Consider the following 18409-nt stretch of genomic DNA (forward strand, 5'->3'; position numbering starts at 1 on the left):
AATTTCCTTCCCTTACCTAGGCTCCAAACCCAGGAAAATTAAACTAAATGTGTTAGTTCTCAAATTATATCTTTACTTTTTTTTTCGGGGGAGGAGGGAGGGTTTACATTTTTATTTCAAAAGCTTGGATAGCTTCAATATCCAAGTCGTGGCAAAATCAGAACACGTGTAGAATACCTTACAATACATTAGATTCCCAAAAGGTACCAAAAAGTACAGTAAAATGAACACTTCCATTACAGGAAACGTATGACACAAATAATATAAAATTAAAAGGTGAAAAAAGGTGTCACTGGTTTTCTAAGACAGACCTCTTTATAACCAGGGTCCATAGGTCCAGGCTGCAGGGCGGCCGTGGGAAGCAGACCCTCCCACCTGGTTCAGGGTGACCAGTGATAAAATCAGCCCACAATGCCGCTCTGGCCTGAGACTCTACACGCTGCCTAAAACAACTAGAGCTCTGGAAATATTAAACAGGAGAAGTGATTTCCAGGGGGGGAGTTTTAAATAGGATGCACATGGGACAGGCCATAGAAAGGATGCCAAGTTAAACCTGGTACATAATTGTTTGTGTTCACTCGTATCCAAACAAAGCGTGTCCAGTTGGTCGGACACTCCTGCCGAAGCCTCAGTAGGGCTTGTAGTTATTCAGATGGCCCCCACATCACGGCTCTCTGAGTAATTCGTACTCCCCTGACCTCCACTTCCACTGCCACCACCGCTGCCTTGGTGCCTTGGTTCCGGTGCCCGCGGTCCCCAGAGCCATACTGCTGCTGCTGATAGACCTCTTTGGGCTGGGCCACCTTGATTTCACACTTACTTCCACTGATGGTGTGGAATTTTTTCTCCAGAACCTTCCTTACAGGATCCTCTTTTTCAAAGGTGATGAAAACAAAGCCTCGCCTTCTGTTTGACTTTGGATCCATTGGAAGGAAGCTCAATGGCCTCAATCTCCCCAAACACACCGAAGTACTCTCTGATCTTCTCCTCAGTGGCTTCGGGATTCAGACTCCCCACAACAATTTTCTTTACTGGGTCCTTCTTCATGGCCATGGCCTTTTTGGGCTCAGTGACACAGCCGTCCAGCCTGTGCTCCTTCTGATCTAGGACCTTCTCCATACTGGCTGCATCTTTCAAGAGGATAAACCCAAACTCTCTTGACTGGCCAGTATTGGGATCCATTTATATTGTACAGTCAACGACCTCTCCAAGTTTGGTAGAATAATCCTTTAGGTCCTTTTTGCTGGTATCCCAGCTCAGGCCACCAACAAACATTTTGCTGAAATGGAACGATGAGACACATGCCAACAAGTTCTTATAAGAAAGCTGTGATTTTAGGACTGACGCTGGCAAAGCTTTCACTAAAGATTATAAACAAAGCCACCATTGGGAACAAAGGTCTACCCCTTAAGCCCGAGGACTCTAGCTTTGGAAGATGTTAACCAATCTCCATTACCCTCCCAAACTCAATCTTGACCCTAGGATCCTCAGGAGACTGCACCCCTGAAGATATGCACCCCCGTCTGGGCGAGGGAAATGAAGGACATCGTGGCCAGGACTACAGGATCTGAGCACTCACAACTGGAAGTAATTTGTGTAATAACCATATATCCAAAGGCTATCGTCCCTGCCTGTCTTCACCACCTCTGAGAACTCGCTCTCAAGGAACCCGAAACCACTTCTATCTTTACTTTTTAATATCCCTTTTTTCTAACAACATCACCCTCCACACACACAAACACACTCATACACGCACATATCTACATTCTAACACCTCTGACTATCCAACTTTTCAGCCCAAACTTATAAGCTCAAATTCTATTTCCATGTCTTAATTTCTCTTTCTGATGCCATGTTATTAGTGTATAGAAACACAACAAATTTTTTTTTTTGTATTGACTTTGTATCCTGCAACTTTAATGAATTCATTCATTAGTTCTAACAGTTCTTTTTTTGATGGCGTCTTCAGGGTTCTCTCTACATAATATCATGTCAGTTGCAAACAGTGACAATTTTACTTCATCCTTTCCAATTTGGATGCCTTTTATTTCTTTTTTTTCCCTAATTTCTCAGGCAAGGACTTCCAATGCTATGTTGAATAAAAGTGGCAAGAGTGGGCATCCTGTCTTGTTTCTGATTTTAGAGAAAAGCTTTTAGCTTTCCACCATTGAGTATGATGTTAGCTGTGGGTTTATTGTACATGGCCTTTTTTATGATGTGGTACGTTCCCTCTATATCTGCTTTGTTGAGAGTTTGTATCATAAATGGATACTGAATACTGTCTAATGCTTTTTCAGCATTTATTGAAACGATAAGATTTTTATCCTTCATTTTGTTAATGTGGTTTCTCAAATTGATTGATTTGTGGATGTCAAACTATCCTTGCATCCCTGGAATAAATCCCACTTGACGACAATGTATGATCCTTTTAATGTAGTGTTGAACTTGGTTTGCTATTTTGTTGAGGACTTTTGCCTCTATGTTCATCAGGGATATTGGCCTGCCATTTTCTTTTCTTGTGGCATCGTTGTTTTGGTATCAGGGCAATGCTGGCCTCATAAAATGTTTTAGAAGAGTTCCCTCCTCTTCTATTTTTGGGAAGAGTTTGAGAAGGACTGGTATTAAGTTTTCTTTGAATGTTTGGTAGAAATCACCAGTGAAGCTGTCTGGTCCTGGACTTTTGTTTGTTGGGAGGCTTTTGCTTACTGATTCAATCTCCTTAGTAGTAATTGATCTGTTCAAACTTTCTATTTTATCATGGTTCAATCTTGGTAGGTTGTATGTTTCTAGGACTTTATCCTTTTCTTCTAGGTTGTCTAATTTGTTGGTGTATAATTATTCATAATAATCTATTATGATCCTTTGTATTTATGTAGTATCAGCTGTAACATCCCTCTTGCATTTCTAATTTTATTTGAGTCTCTCTTTTTCTTGGTGAGTCTAGCTAAAGGTCTGTCAATTATGTTTATCCTTTCAAAGAACCAGCTCTTAGTTACCTTGATCTTTTCTATTTTCCTTTTAGTCTCCATTTCATTTATTTCTGCTCTAATCTTTGTTATTCCCCTCCTTCTACTGACAGAAGTAGGGAAAAAAATCTCTTCAATAAATGGTTTTGGGAAAACTGGACATCCATATACAAAAGAAAGGAACTGGACCACTACCTTACACAATACTCAAAATGGATTAAAGACTTGAATGTAAGACCTAAACTCATAAAATTCCTAGAAGAAAGCATAGGTGGTAAGCTCCTTGATGTACATTTTGGCAATAATTTTTTGACTCTGACACCAAAAGCAGCAAAAGCAAAAACAAACAAGTGTAACTACATTAAACCAAAAAGCTTTTGCACAGCAAAGGAAATGATCAACAAAATGAAAAGGCAACTTACTGAATGGGAAAAAAAAATTTGCAAATCATGTATCTTACAAGGGGCTAATACAAAATACATTTAGAAGCTCATACAACTCAATAGCAAACAAACAAACAAAACCCTAAACAATCCAATTTAAAAATGGGCAGAAGATCTAAATAGACATTTCTCCAAAGACATACAGATGGCCAACAGGTACATGAGAAGATGCTCTACTTCGTTAATCATCAGGCAATGCAAATCCAAACCATAATGAAATATCATCTCATACCTGTTATAATGGCTATTATAAAAAAGACTAGAATAACAAGTGTTGGCAAGGATATGGAGAAAAGAGAACCATTGTGCACTCTTGATGGGATAGTAAATTGGTACAGCCACTATGGAAAACAGTATGGAAGTTCCTCAAAATATTAAAATAGAACTACCATGTGATCCAGCAATTCTACTTGTGGGTATTTATCACCCCAAAAGAAATGCTGACTTGTAAAAATATATGCATGCCCCCCGCCCCCGCCTCTGCCATGTTCACTGCAGGATTATTTATAATAGTGAAGATGTAAAACCAACCTAAGTGTTCACTGATAGATGGATGAAGAAATTGTGGTATGTATATACAATGGAATATTTATTCAGCGATGAGAAAGAAATGAAATCTTGCCATTTGCAACAACATGGATGCATCTCAGGGACATTTTGAGAAGCGAAATAAGTCAGATGGAGAAAGACAAATATCATGTGGTATCTCTTATATGTGGAGTATAAATATTTTTTTTTTAATTAAAAACCAATTTCATAGATACAGAGAGCAGACTGGTGGTTGCCAGAGGAAGGGGATAGAGGGTAGAAAAAATGGCTGAACTGTTTTTCTTTTATTTGTTGTTGTTTTTTAGTTTCCGTAAGTTGAATTAAAAATATTAACAAACCAAATCCAACAAGAATTATATACCATGACCAAGTGGGTTTTATCTCAATAATATAAGGCTGGGTTAATATCTAAAAAACAATGGATGTGATACACCATAATATTCAGTGACAAAAACAACATAATCATCTCAGTACAGATAAAGCATTTGACAAACCTAACATTCATTCATTCATGATTAAAAAAAAAAAAAAACTAAGAAAAACACATACACTCAAAAAAAAAACTAAGAACAGAAGGGAATTTCCTTAATCTGATCCAGAGAATCTACGAAACACCCCTATCTAACATCATTCTTAAGGTAGAAGACTAAATGCTTTCCTCCTAATATCAGGGGCCTGCTTTTGTCACTTCCATTCAACACTGTATAAGAGATTCCAATCAGTACAATAAAGGAAGGGGGGGAAAAAGAAAGAAAATTAAAGGCCTCTGAATTGCAGAAGTAATACTGCCTTTATACACAGATGAACATAATCTTATATATAGAAAGTCTAAAAAATATTAGAACTAATAAACTACTTTAGTAAGGTTGCAGGTTACAAGATCAACTTATAAAAAACCAGTTGAATTAGACTGTATAAAAATATATGTAGAGAAATACTATAATTTAGAATTATTGAAATACTATATATTTATAAATATATAGAAATAATATTTTCATTTACTAGCAAAGGAAAATCTGAAAATGAAATAAAGAAAATGCAATTCACAACAGCATCCAAAAGAATAAAACACTTAAGAATAGATGTAACAAACAATACATAAGACAGGTACCCTGAAAACTACAAAACATTGCAGAGAAAAATTAAAGGAGCTTTAGATAAACGCAGAGAAATCCCATGCTCATGGACTGAAACATTCAATCTTAACAAGATAGCACTTTTTAATAATTAATCTTTGAATTGAAATCAATCCTTACCCAAATCCCCAGAGGCATTTTGTAGAAATTGATAAGCTGATTGTAAAATTTATATGAAAAAATAAAGGACCGAGAATAGCCCAAACAATTTGGATTAAGAAAAAAAAAAAAAGAACAAATTTGGAAGCTTCATATTACCAAATTTGACAATTTACTACAAAACCACAGTAATCAAGACAGTGTGGTACTGATGCAAGGATAGGCCTATAGCTCAATGGAATAGACCAGAGAGTCCAGAAATATGGTTATGGTTACTCAGTGCTCAACAAAGGGGCCAAGACCCTACAGAAAGGAAAGCATCTTTTCAATAACTGTTGCTACACATACACAATGAAGGACTTGGACCCTCACCTTATACATACGAATTAACTCAAAATGAATTATGAACCTAAACCTCAGAGCTAAATTATAGAACTTGTAGGAGATATCATAGGAGAAAAATCTTCAAGATTTTGGAGTGGTCAAAGAGTTCTTAGGACACCAACACACGATGCATGAAAAACAAACAAACAAAAAAAACCCTGATAAATTGGATTTCATCAAAATTAAAAACTTTTGTGTTCTAACTGATAGAAAAGATAAGGTGAGCCACAGAGTGGGAGAAAATATTATAAATCACACATTTCATAAATGATTTGTATCTAGAATAAACCACTAAAAAAAAAAAAAATCATTCTATTTCCAGAACCCCTTTCTCGTGCCTCTGACCCACAGGAGCCTCTTGGTCTGAACATTCCTCGCCATGACTGTCCATTTGCTACTCACTGACGAGAGACACAGCAGTGCAATTAAGCAAAATGAAACAAAACACTGGCTTGCACATCCTCGGAATCTCAGTCTTTCAACTGAAGATAACTATACCTACTCTGTCTACCTCACGGTTTTGCTTTAACCTCAAATAAGATTTCCTGTACAGAAGAGCTATGTAATCTGCCAATACTAATATTAAGTACAGGTTTCCTCTTCTTTACCACCATCACCACCACTGCCACCACCATTGCACCACGACTACCTCCATAATCATCACCCTCATCACTACCACCACCACATCATGATTACTACAACCACCACCCCCATAAGCATCATCATAACCGCCACTATCACCATCAACGTCACGAACATGATCACTACCTCCATCACCATTACCACCATCACGATATCATCATAACACACAAAGGATCCTTAGGATGTGGGCACTCACAGAACTCATTGCATTCACTAGCTCCTTCCTGGCTTGCTGTGTAATGGAAATTTCTTTGTGTCAGGCTTTTCTTTGAAGAAAGTGCTTATGTATGGCAGCTGCCCTGAAACAAGGCGTGGATAACCCCTCTGCTCCACACATCTTTGGCCAGGGCCCCGGAGAAAGGGAAATTCAAAATTAGCCAGCCAAGTTTCCGTGCGTATCATTGCAACCCCCAGCAAACTCAATCCGCTTTTGAGCAGTACACTGAAAATTCATGCTTGCCAACCTTGTCATTTCTCAAAATTTCTGAGTTATTTATACTGCAGAAGTCTGTGAGATTCAAGTCCCCAGTTTCCTAGGATGTAGGAGGAACTGACAGAATGCTATTCTAGAAACTCCCAACCAAAAGTGGATGGTACTGAGGCTTCTAATATTCTGCCTCACTGAATCCTGCCAATCTGATTCCACCCACCTAAATTAGTCTCGATTCCCCCACTGAACCCCGCCCTCGGGGTACCCCTGCATCAGGGCCAGAAAAGTCTACCCTATCATTCTGTCTGCTTATGGAAAACCTTGAAGTCCTTGCCTCGGTCCCACCAGTCCCTAGAAGTCGGCTGAGGCTTTCCCAGACCACAATGATCGACAGCAGTTTTCTCTCAACGTCATAGATCTTAGTTCTTGAGAAGAGTACCCTTGGTCTAAGTGACCCTTGACCAACCTGTGAGCTCCCTGAGCTCATGCTCCGGGAGCTCAAGCATTCTCCCTTGGGTTCAGTGCTGAGCTGGATGTATCTTGGGTACACAGCAAATACCTGCTGATAATAAGTGAGAATAAAATTCAGGATGCTTAGAGAGGTCGGGCGAAATGAGGATCAGGACAATTTGCAGGGCCTGTAAGAAAGAAAAAGGGGAACACCCTCACCTTTTGGTACAAGTTATATGAGCAGGTCTCAAAAATGAGAAACTGGACATCTTCAAGAATAGTCCTCAAGCTCTGGTTGCCCAATATGAGGCTCCAGATATTTCTCTGCTTTAAGATTTTAGCAAGCTTACCCTTGAAGTAGGGTTAGATACCATTAAAACATCCTGCTCACCACTGTCTGCCCTGGTCCTCTTCAGGATGCCTTGGTTTCCTCTTCTGAGACTACCTGAGAACTCTGGCTGCTCAGCCCTGGCTTTCATGGGCCCTCAGGCTGGTTCCCTGTCCTCTGTACTCAGCTGTCCATATCCCAGAGGGCTTACGAGCACTGAAGCATCAGGGCTCTGCTGGTTTCCGCACAGGCCAGGCCTGGCTTTGGCAACTGGATTATGTCCTCCTCTATACCCATCCTCAATCCGAGTTCCAAAGTCTGAATTCAGCCTCGCTTCTCCCATCAATCACTTTCTGTGGCACTCTTTGCTACGATCAGTACTGGTCAAAACACTCATTTCTGTCAACACTGTGTCTGAAGCCAGTAATATAACAATAGTATCTCTAACTAACTTTTACCAAAGGCTTTAAATGCATTCATCCCTTACAGCATTAATACAACCTAATGAGACAGGGTGGTGGGTACTCGTATTTTCTTCTTCTTTTTTCTTTTTTTTAAGCTGTTGTCTTTATACATGTTTTTCTTTTTATTTATTTATCTATTTTGATTAGTTTCAGGTGCACAAAACAAAGTAATACTTAGATGTTTACAATTTATATCCCTCACACTGTGTCAACCCCCGCACCCCCATCCACTATCCCAATGGGTGGGTACTCGTATTTTCCCTGGTGAGTGTAACAACTAACCCAAGGTCCCACTTCTAGGAAGTGGCAGAGCCTGGATCCAGCCTGGGCGGGAGGCTGCATCCCAGCCTCCCTGCTATCCTGCCTCCACGGAACACCCACAGCAGCGAAGAATGCTTCCTTTCAACCCACCCCAACAATCACTGTTTTCTTAGCGTCTCCTCTGCCTTCAGTCCTTCATCTTTCTTTTCAAAAACAACTGGTCTGGTCAAGAAAGCCTCAAATTTGGCATCAGGATTTCTTTGTTCTGGCAGTAGACGTATTTGTTTTGTACTTTTAAACAAAAGTATATTTGTTTCCCTTTGTTCTAATGATCAAGAAATGAATTACTTAGCAACTAAAATGGCCAGGCCAAGGATGAAGAGTCAATGTCACTGCCCATTCCCCACCCACAAGGAGAGGTTCCCATGGATGTCTGTGACAGACGTAAGTCACAGGAGGAGAAGGGAGAATGTGGCCCAGTGTTGGGTCCATTGTTTACTGGGAACCATTACCTGGGGAGGGAGGGCTCACACTCATACTCTTTCTCAATCTCTCTCCCTCCCTCCCTCCCTCCTTCTCTCTCCCCCTCTCTTTTCCTCCCTATCTCCAAGGAGCCTAGGACATAGCAAACTCATGTTTAAATGTTGATTTATTCATGCCACTCTTCTAAAAACTTCCAATAAACTCCTCGGCCCGCATTGCCCACTGCACCCAAGAACATTTAGCTCTGGTGAGCGTGGTTTCCACACATCCCTATTACATTCCAAGGTCACTCCAACCACTTTGCCTTTGCTTACAAGGCTCTTCCTGCCTGGAATTCTCTCCCTCCCTCTCCTCTGCTCATAGAAATCCATGCTCCAAAGCCAGCACCAGCCCCACCTCCCCAGGGAGCCTTCCCAACTCCTTGAAGCCTGAGGGGGAGCTCCGTGCTCTGCCTTCCTACCTCACTGAAGCTTTGTGCTATAAAAGTCAACACTTAATTATATACCACCATACGTTGTTCCACACGTGTCTTCTCAACCAGGCTGGGGGCAGAAGTCACGTGTCTTGTGCTTCTATATCTGCCATAGCGCCTGAAACGGGGCCGAGAACACAGTAAAGACGAAAAACTCACTTAGCCGGGTTGATGGAAACTAGAGATGTCCCTGAGCTCTGCTCTACCTCAAATGTGGGTGTCCAAATGACAATTTACAGGCCAGTGTCCCAGATCCTACCAATCCCACTTGGCATCTCCTCCCCGATTCCACTCTGTGAGCCTCAGGGAGTTGGACTCACGGCGTGTCCACCTGGGCACTATTCTGGGCACACAAACACACTGTGGGTGGAATGAGTGGTTACATCCTCCCAAATTACCCAGAACTCCTATCTCCAAATCTGAAAGCTGTCAAAACCTCAAGAAGAGGTAACTGTGTCACAGCACCAGCCAGGGGGCCAGGGACCTATAATTTCTGCATTTCCTAAAAGGCTTTAAGTGTCACAGTCTCTCCCACAGGAACTTTCTAAAATGCTCTCCACTCAGTGAGGCCTCGTCCTCTAATTATTTCTTCGTTCACAAATAAACAGTCACTCTGAGGAAAATGCAAAAGCACAATTTTCCTCCCTTCCATTATAAGCACAAAGGCTCAATTTCTGTTTCCTTCCTTTATTCTGCATTACAGAGGCGTTTGGTGTTTTCTCCCCCTCTTAAATCCTGAAGAACTACCAATCCCTGTAAACCTGGGGAGATCAGAACATGATCTTTGTGCACTTATTCCTTCCAATAACTAATACATGAAGGATGAACCCTCAAGTTACAGGGATATACCATAAAATCAGAGCTGTAAGAGAAAGGTTTGGTGGTGGTTAGACATTCAAGCACATCCCAGAGCCAGAAGAGATACACACGTTTTCACCCTGTGGTCTCAACTCCATGATAATCTCCAGGCAACCAAAAGCCAGCTGCTTAGCAACACAAGCTGGAGGATCAGCTCAGCTCGTGTGTCTCTATTAAAGAGCGGTTCTTGCCTGGTGGTAAGCACAGGTCTGAGCTGGAGGCGCCCTGGGCAGCCAGCTGCCAGGCAGAGACCAGCCACACAGTCTTGGGGTGAGGACAGCTCAGGAGAAAGGGTTTAATGGAGACAGCCAGTGGGAAGGGAGTGGGTGGCAGGTTGTCCAGAAGTTAAAGGAGGCATTCGAAAGGAGACATGGGTTACAGTTCCAGGGAGAAGATAACCCCCTTCAGAGAGACTGAAGCACTTCCTTGTACTTACCTTTTTAATAATCTGTCTCTCTCTCTAGACTCTGTGCCCCTTGAGAGCACATGGGGGCTTCACTTTAGAAAGGTCTCATAGTCAGCGGCTCAGCCAGTACAAATAATTTTGGGGCCTTAGTCCAATTCCCACTGAATCACACGAAACACAATAGGAAAGCTAATGAGGATTTGTGAAAACATTATGTGACAGATTTTTTTGAAACTCAAGCTTTCACAGATGCTGTGAGGAATAGAAACCAGAATATAGATTACAGGAAGGAGTATGTGATAATTTTGGACCTAGGATACCTGGCGAGAGAGCAGACTGTCCCACTAATCAGCTCAGGAACCAGGAAAAAACGTGCTCCCTAGGCCCCGTCTGTAAAAGAGGGATAACAGTCCTTTTCTTATTCACCCCTGGGCTGTGTGAAGAATAAAGGAGAAAATGGGTATCTGGAGGAAGTTTTGCATTTCTGTAGAGCTGTAGTATCAATACTATGACATAGCAAGGTATCTGCCCCAGGAAAGCGTTAGACTGGGTGGAGAGAGAGACCAATGCAGGAAGCAATCTCAGACAGTAACCGGGTGCGTGGCCAAGCTGCAAGAAAAGGGAATCGAGAGACTGGAGTCTTTTTTTCCCTCTTGCCCAGTTTCCTAACCTCTTGCCTGAAAGCTGGGCATTGGAAAGTATAGGGAAAGCAATTCATACTAATCCAGGAGGGTCCTCGGGCACAGCTCCTTTCTTATAGGTCCGAACCGGTCTATGTCCTGAACCAATTCTATGGATTTTAATTATCCAGGCTACAGCAGTGCCCCAGAGTCGGAGAAGGCCTCAAGTTGATGGCAATAGACACTTGTGCTATCTCCGCTCCAGACCTTTCAATGTGACCTCCCAGAGAAACATCAGCTCGTTAGCAACATTCACACCAGGAGGTAGGCTTAAAATAAACTCCCAAGGAAGAAGAATGCTCCCCATGAAGAAAAGGTTTGTTTGTGAGCTCTCAGAGCACCTGCCCACCTGTAATCTCATCGAACCTTCGTTCATTTTCCCTATAAAAGGGCACATGTGGATAAATACTCTCTCTCATTATAATTCTATCCCCACCAAATATCAAAATACCGACTATCAACAACAATCTGGAAATCAGTTAACCACCTCTATTTATTATACAACCAAATGAATTGAGCTCAAGGCGATACATACGTGTTGAGCCCTTTCTGTGAGCCAGTAGGTATACCAGGAGGAGATATCAAAACAAAGACAAGGCTGGGTCTGCCCTCACAGGTCCCACAGCAAGGCTACGGCCCCACGCCGTCCTCTAACTCTACCTCTGTGTAGAACAGCACGTGCGGAGAGTGAGAATGTTTGATCAGCACACAGGGGTAACTGGACGAAGCTGCTCACAGCAGAGAAGGTGGGCCCAGGGGCTCTGGCGGCCAGGACCACCCTGTCAGTTTATGTTCCCTCCACCACTTACTAGCTGTGTAGCCTTGCGCACGTGACCCAACTTCTCTGTAGCTGAGTTCCTTAATCTAGAAAATAGGGACGGCAATAGCAAATAACTTTTTGGCTTGCTGTGAGGAATAATCAAGCTATTACATGAAATACTTACAAACAGTGCACGGCACAGGATAAGGGCTCAATGTAAGTCAACTACTATCATTTTTTCCATCTTTTCTTTGAAGAGGGCCTTGTTAACTCCTTTTATGCAACTGTGCTTATTCGTTTTTATTTTCTGTAATCCTTGGCCACAGTTTCTCTCAGAGGCTGTAGGCATTTTCAGCAGCTCCAACTCCCCATACATTTCCCCCGGGTAGGAAGTCTCCTCTTCGCAGAAACTGTAGGAGTTTTGCTAGGGGCTTTGCCTTGGGAAACAGGCACCCTCCCCGACACCGTTATTTGGCCCGTTTTCTTCAATCTCTTTCGGTTCACTGAAGATCTCTGCCTAATCAATGTATTGATATTTTGTGACATTATTTTTAGGTAAATTTTTAGAGCAGGGGCCACGTCCAGTCACCCTTGCCTCCCACTTGTGCGTCACAGAGCTTGCAGCCCTGTCATTTCATCCGCTTACCTCAGCAGGGATGAGCTGAGTACCCGGCTGGTTGTTGAAAGTGCCTGAACGTGCATGGGGGGAGAGGGGAGGACGAGGGGGTACAATTAGTTGGCCGAGTTTTTTAAAAGTTTTGTTGAGATATAATTCCCACACCATAAATTCATTTCAAAATGTACCATTCAATGGTTTTTTTTTATTATATCAGATATGTGCCAACATTGCCACAGCCAATTTTTGAACACTCAATGACCTAAACCTCTCATGCTTTAGTTATCACCCCCCTATCCTCCAATTCCCCATCCCCAGCCGTAGGCAACCGCTAACCTACTCTCTGTCACTACAGATTTCCCTATTCTGGACATTCTGTATGAATTGGAATCATGCCCTACAGGGTCTTTTGTGCCTGGCTTCATTGACATACTACAGGATGTTCAAGGTTCATCTGTGCTGTGCACATATCCGTACTTCAGTCCTTTTTATGGCTCGGTAATATTCCCTTGCATGCGTATTCCACACTTTATCTATTCCATAGATGGTGGATATTTCAGTTGTCTCTGCTTTTTGGCTATTAAGAATAATTCTGCCTCGAACATTCATGTACAAGTTTCTGTGTTTTCATGTCTCTTGGGAATATAGCGAGGGGTAGAATTGCTAGCTAGTATGGTAATTCTACATTTAATCAATTGAGGAACCGCCAGACTGTTTCCAAAGCAGCTGCACCATTGCACATTACCAAATTTGGTTAATTATTGAAGGGAAAGTTAGCAAGCCTAAAGCTGTGAGGACTTAACGTACACTCCCTCATCTTCTAAATTTTACCCTCAAGCTGATGTCCCTTTACTTTCCTCCATGAAACCTTAGGAACAAAGTTTTTCTCTTGCCAAAGAGAAGCTTGATTGTAGGTTGTTCAGACCCCACCTGAACATCGAAGAGCAAAGCTGTGTCTTCACCTGTCAGTGGGGGGCTACTAGTTCCCTCCCTACTGGCCAGGGCTGCAGAGGAGTAAGATGGACAGGGGTTGTATTTGCACCAGTTGGGCGCATTATGCACTCATGTGGAAACAAAGCCTGAGAAGATCTCATGACCAGCCCAAGATCACTCGGCAACTAGCAGGGCCAGGATGAGAGCAGCCCGTTGTTGCCTTCTCCCAGTCCCTTCCACTGCACCCAGTGTCTTCGCTTCACCCAGCCACCTCCTTTCCATACCTAACGGACAGTGGCGCTCGCACTTGCCTGAACAGTGAAGATGTCACACATATTTATTTACCTTTTTGAGAGAGGACCTTACATTTAGTCCTTCTGCCTTCCTTTGTCAGAATAGACCCCATGCATACCACAGCCAATGTCCCTAGACTGTTTACTGTGCTTTTCTCCAGCCCCCACCCTACAGCCACAAAAGGCCTAGATAAAAAATTAAAAATAAAAAAATATTTCTAACAACAATCTATTCTCTTGGGCAGCCTTCCTCAGCTTTTCCCCAGTCTTTGCTCCTTGGAGCCTTCCCCACCCCAGGTTTTCTCAGTGTTCTCCAAAGCATGAGCCAACAGAATGGAACACCCCATGGGTGTCTGTTCACCACAGGAAAGAAAGGGCCAGGAGGAGAGGGACTGGCTTTCTCCCGGAGGAGGAGGAGGGTTCCCAAATTCAGGCCAAAACGAGGCATCCGTACACAGTTCAGGGGAAAGGCAGCAAATCAAGCGTGACTAGAAGGTAGAAAGCAAACACCTAACATGCGCTGGCTTTCCTGTGGTCTCCATCACCAAGCACTTTGGAGAACACATGCTTTGGAAAGGAAGAGGACCTCTGGGGCCAAGCCAGCGCTGGGAGGTCCAGCTCCGCCTGCCCACACCCTGGTCTGCTTTCATTCTTGTGATGGATCGTCTGCACTACATCATCCCGTGAGCCCAAGCCATCATCTCTTCTCCACCCACCTGCCCTCCTTGCCTCCCCACCCGATGTTGTTTTCAAGTAAACTAAAGTGAAACCAGCTGTTCCATCAAACCACTGTGATTTAGATAAACCTACCTACGTATCAAGCCAAAATGGGCTGGCTTCTGGCCTGTTCTGATACTCTGGTGGCCGTCAGCACCAGCGATGACACTTTGGCCACTGCCAATATCCTGCCCGCGCTTCCTGAGTGAGTGCTTCTAGGCCCTGAAGTAGCTTATGCTTTCCTCCCTCCGCACCCTGTGGCCATCCCTAACCCTTCCTTTCCAGCCTGACCCATGTTTCTAATCCACTGTGGCTGCGGTGCACTGTGACCCCATCCCAAGCACTGTTGGTACCTCTCCCTCTGGCATTCATGTACATCTGCCTCTGACATCTCTTGGATAGTTACCTTTTTATATTATTTCATCATAAACACTATATAAGATTATTAAAGAAAATCTGGGAAATTAAAACAGGTATGAAGAACTATCACTCCACCATCCCAAATAAACATTTAGTATTCTGAGTACTTTCTCTCTCTCTCCTCCTTCCTTCCCTCCCTCCCTCCCTCCCTCTCTCTCTCTCTCTCTCCCCCTCTCTCTCGTTTGTGTGTCTGTTCCCTTCCACCACAGATCTTGCCCTGTTCTCCTTTTCAATTCTGCTCCTCCCATGTTTCTATTTAGAAAGGAAGCTCCTGGAAAACAAGGACTGTTTGACAAGAAAGGGAACACAACTTGGGCACTGAAAGGAGCTGTGAGAGCTCCAACCTCTGCAGTGTTCTGTAGAACACAGTCTGTCCTCTGGCCTTCTGCAAAACAAACTCATGGGACAGGCTCTGTCTGAGGACCAGCGCTTCTCCCCTCCCTCCCTGCTGCCTTCCTGCCACCTCCGCCCTGTAGCAGGCTCCCGTGTGCCTCAGCCCCCAGCCTTCACCAGCCCCACCACAGAGGACTCAAGTTGGCAATAAAATCGGCCCATGAAAAAGAATTCCTAAATGTGCCTTTAGTTTCCAGCTGGGGGACAGATTGGTTACTATACATAACCATGAAAGCTTCAGGGATGTGCTGAATTGAATCATCTGGTTTTAAAGGAACTATAAAACCTAAAAAGGATTTAAATGATTTTCTCTCGTCCATTGTCTGAACGCTTTCTGGCATTTATGCTAATGTGGTTTTTTATGTCGTCATCTAAAGGTGCACGTTTGCACGCATGGGCCTTAATTACAAGAGCTCCCTTCACCTGACTCTGGCCCCGCTTTCCTCTACCATTCTTGCAAAACGTTAGTTGAATAGTAGAGCTGAATCTCAAATGTGTATTGTTGATAATACTGTTTGGTACCATGACAAAGAGTTTAACTAAAAATAACTGACTTATGATTTTGAAAAAAGTTAAAGCACTATTAGAGATTAGACATTAAGAAATAAAGCTCAAGCCCACCTTACAAACTCCTCACTCATGGTAAAAGAGGAAAGTCACCACCTATCCCCTTCTACAGCGGTGTATGAGGTTGTCTCTGAAGCAGGAAGTAAATATGTACTCCATAATGAGGTTGTACTGTGTTGGAGAGTATGCTCTATTAAAACTATCCCCTGGAGAGATCAGAGCACCTAATGTTCTCTATTTGGCTAAAGAAATATTCAATGGGAGAGGATGCGACAATCCTCAAATAAAACATTATTACTGCAGACTTACCTTTGTCAAGTAAGAAATGTCTTCTGTGCAAATAGAAGGAAACTTATTGCTCTCTGCTATCAGAAGAACACTACATCCTAAATAATGTTAAAGGAAAAGTAAGTCGTGACAGAAAAAAACCAACAGATACAAACCCCGTTTTCGTTTTTTACCCTGGGTCTCCAGAGTTCCTTTGCAACATGGCATTTCTCACGGGAGCCCCAGAACTATCCGACACTCTCCAGGTCTGACCACCCTTTCAACAGTAAGTGATAGGCTCCCTCAAATTCAGAAAATGGTCCTAATTTTTCTGGCTGATGATAATTCTTTTCTGAGATAATTCTTTTCTGAGAGGGTGTACATGCTGCAGCAGTCACCAAGGGGAACATGCCCTTCTGAATTCTCCCAGGTATCTTTCGTTTCACACACACCTCTTGCAATTTCCCCCGCAGATCAAGGGCAAACAGAACTGAGTCACACCAAAACAAGGCCATGGCCCCACCAGCACCACTCTGCTGAGCTAACCTGCAACACAGAAAAGACTGTGTGGGTTTGGTAAAACTTAGGGAGACTTGAAAATCTACATCTATCCTTAGAAGGCTCCAATGTCTTTCATTTGTCTTTTGTTCACTCTTCAGTAGAATGGTACTTGCTTCTAGAAAGGCTCTCAGGGGGACCTAACTCTCTAATGATGAGGGGCTGAGTGCTTTAGGGTTCACTAGAGCATTAATGAATTCTAAAATACTCACACAGAACAGCCCAATTCCCAATCTTATTAATATTTAAAACCTTTCTTCTTGCAAATTCAGGCCATGGATCTTAAAGATGTGTTTGGAGGCCAGCAACAGATGCGCTGGTGGAACATTTTTTAAAAATCGATTTCAACAACAACAAAACACACACACACACACACACACAAATAAAGACTCATTGGGCTGACAGAACAGCATGCCCTACTCCTCCATTATTTTACATTTATTTTGCACCAAACTTCAGGTGTAGGGGGAAAAAACATTTCTTTAGTCTAAAACACACTATAGTAAATCCTAGCAAAAGGACACTTTTTTTCCAGTGGCTGATAATAAGGGAAAACTGAAATTTGAGGAGGGAAGACCAAGAAAGGGTTCTGTATCTGGTCTGCATGCATAACTCCCAAGAGCTGGGTGCTCTAGGGTAGCTAAGCATGGTATCCATTCCTTCCTATGTATGCCCAGCCAATAAAAGCAACACTTGATTCATTTGCCATCCGTGAATTGAAAGACCCTATGGATTTTTAAAATATTCCTAATGTGATTATGGCGCATTGACTTGAAGATGAAAATGAGAATAATAGCTACTGTTGAGAGTCATACACCCTCCTTCTCCCAGTTAATACTAAAACCAGAACTTTGGAAAATGGGTCACTCAGCTGAACAGTCTCATGTTACAAGTGAGGAAGCCAAGGCTGGTGAGGTGGCTTGCGCAGGGTCAGTCACATCACAATCACGAGCAGAGGCAGAACTCCTTGTTCTCAGTGTTATTTTCACTGTGTTTGGTGAACTGTGTTCTCTGTTTGACCAAAGAGCAGTTCAGAGATGCTAACAGAGGATGAGGACGACTGTTCTACTGTAAAAAACGAAGGATGGTTACAGATGCTGGAATTGCTCAGCTTAAAAAAAGAAAGCGTTAGGAGAAAAGCAAAGCTGCGTTTTGTGTGGAGGACGTGACAGAGTTACTCTGGAGAGCTCCAGGGGATGGACCAAAGCCTGCAGGAGTGAAAGCTATGGGCAAGAGCATTTGGATCAGCCCCAAGGAGAAGGTTCTAACAAGAAGGTGCGGCCCACAAGTCATGGGCTCTTCGTGCATATGCCTGGTGTGAACAGGGAGAGAATGCTGGCAACCAGAGACTTGATTCTCACCGGCCAGAAATAATATAAAATGGGAGTTTGAATCAGACCAGCAGATCTTAAACATGGTTGATGGTTGGAATCTCTGGGAATGTTTCATATACAGATGACTGAGCCCATGGTGGAAATTAGTACCTACTACACACACACACACACACACATACACACACACACACACACAGTAATTTCAGCGATTCTCCAGATAGGAACCCATTAAATGCATCAGTAGCTCTCATACTTTTTGACCACTATCCACATATAGAAAACATTTTTGCATGGAAACGGGATACACACATAGTTACATCACTGAAACACAAGTTTCACCAAACAATTGCTACCTCTACTGCATACGATGCACTGGGATAGTTTCTATTCATTTCGTATACATATTTTTAAAAATTTGGTTGATACTCACTAAATCGTTCCACAACCAGCTCATGGGTCACTTTGGGGAAATACGTAAGTACATAAAGTCCAAGGACCCA

The 18409-nt window shown here is 42.8% G+C and overlaps 1 protein-coding gene and 1 pseudogene across 3 annotated transcripts in view; both read right to left on the reverse strand.

Annotated features, from left to right (window-relative positions):
* PRKCE (protein kinase C epsilon) overlaps positions 1–18409 on the reverse strand; it is a 467029-nt gene that overhangs the window by 210567 nt on the left and 238053 nt on the right. The gene's annotated exons all lie outside the window — the stretch shown is intronic.
* Positions 629–1275, reverse strand: LOC117033066 (heterogeneous nuclear ribonucleoprotein A/B-like; annotated as a pseudogene).

Source organism: Rhinolophus ferrumequinum, chromosome 13, assembly GCF_004115265.2.
Source record: "Rhinolophus ferrumequinum isolate MPI-CBG mRhiFer1 chromosome 13, mRhiFer1_v1.p, whole genome shotgun sequence".
Classification (NCBI taxonomy): Eukaryota; Metazoa; Chordata; class Mammalia; order Chiroptera; family Rhinolophidae; genus Rhinolophus; species Rhinolophus ferrumequinum.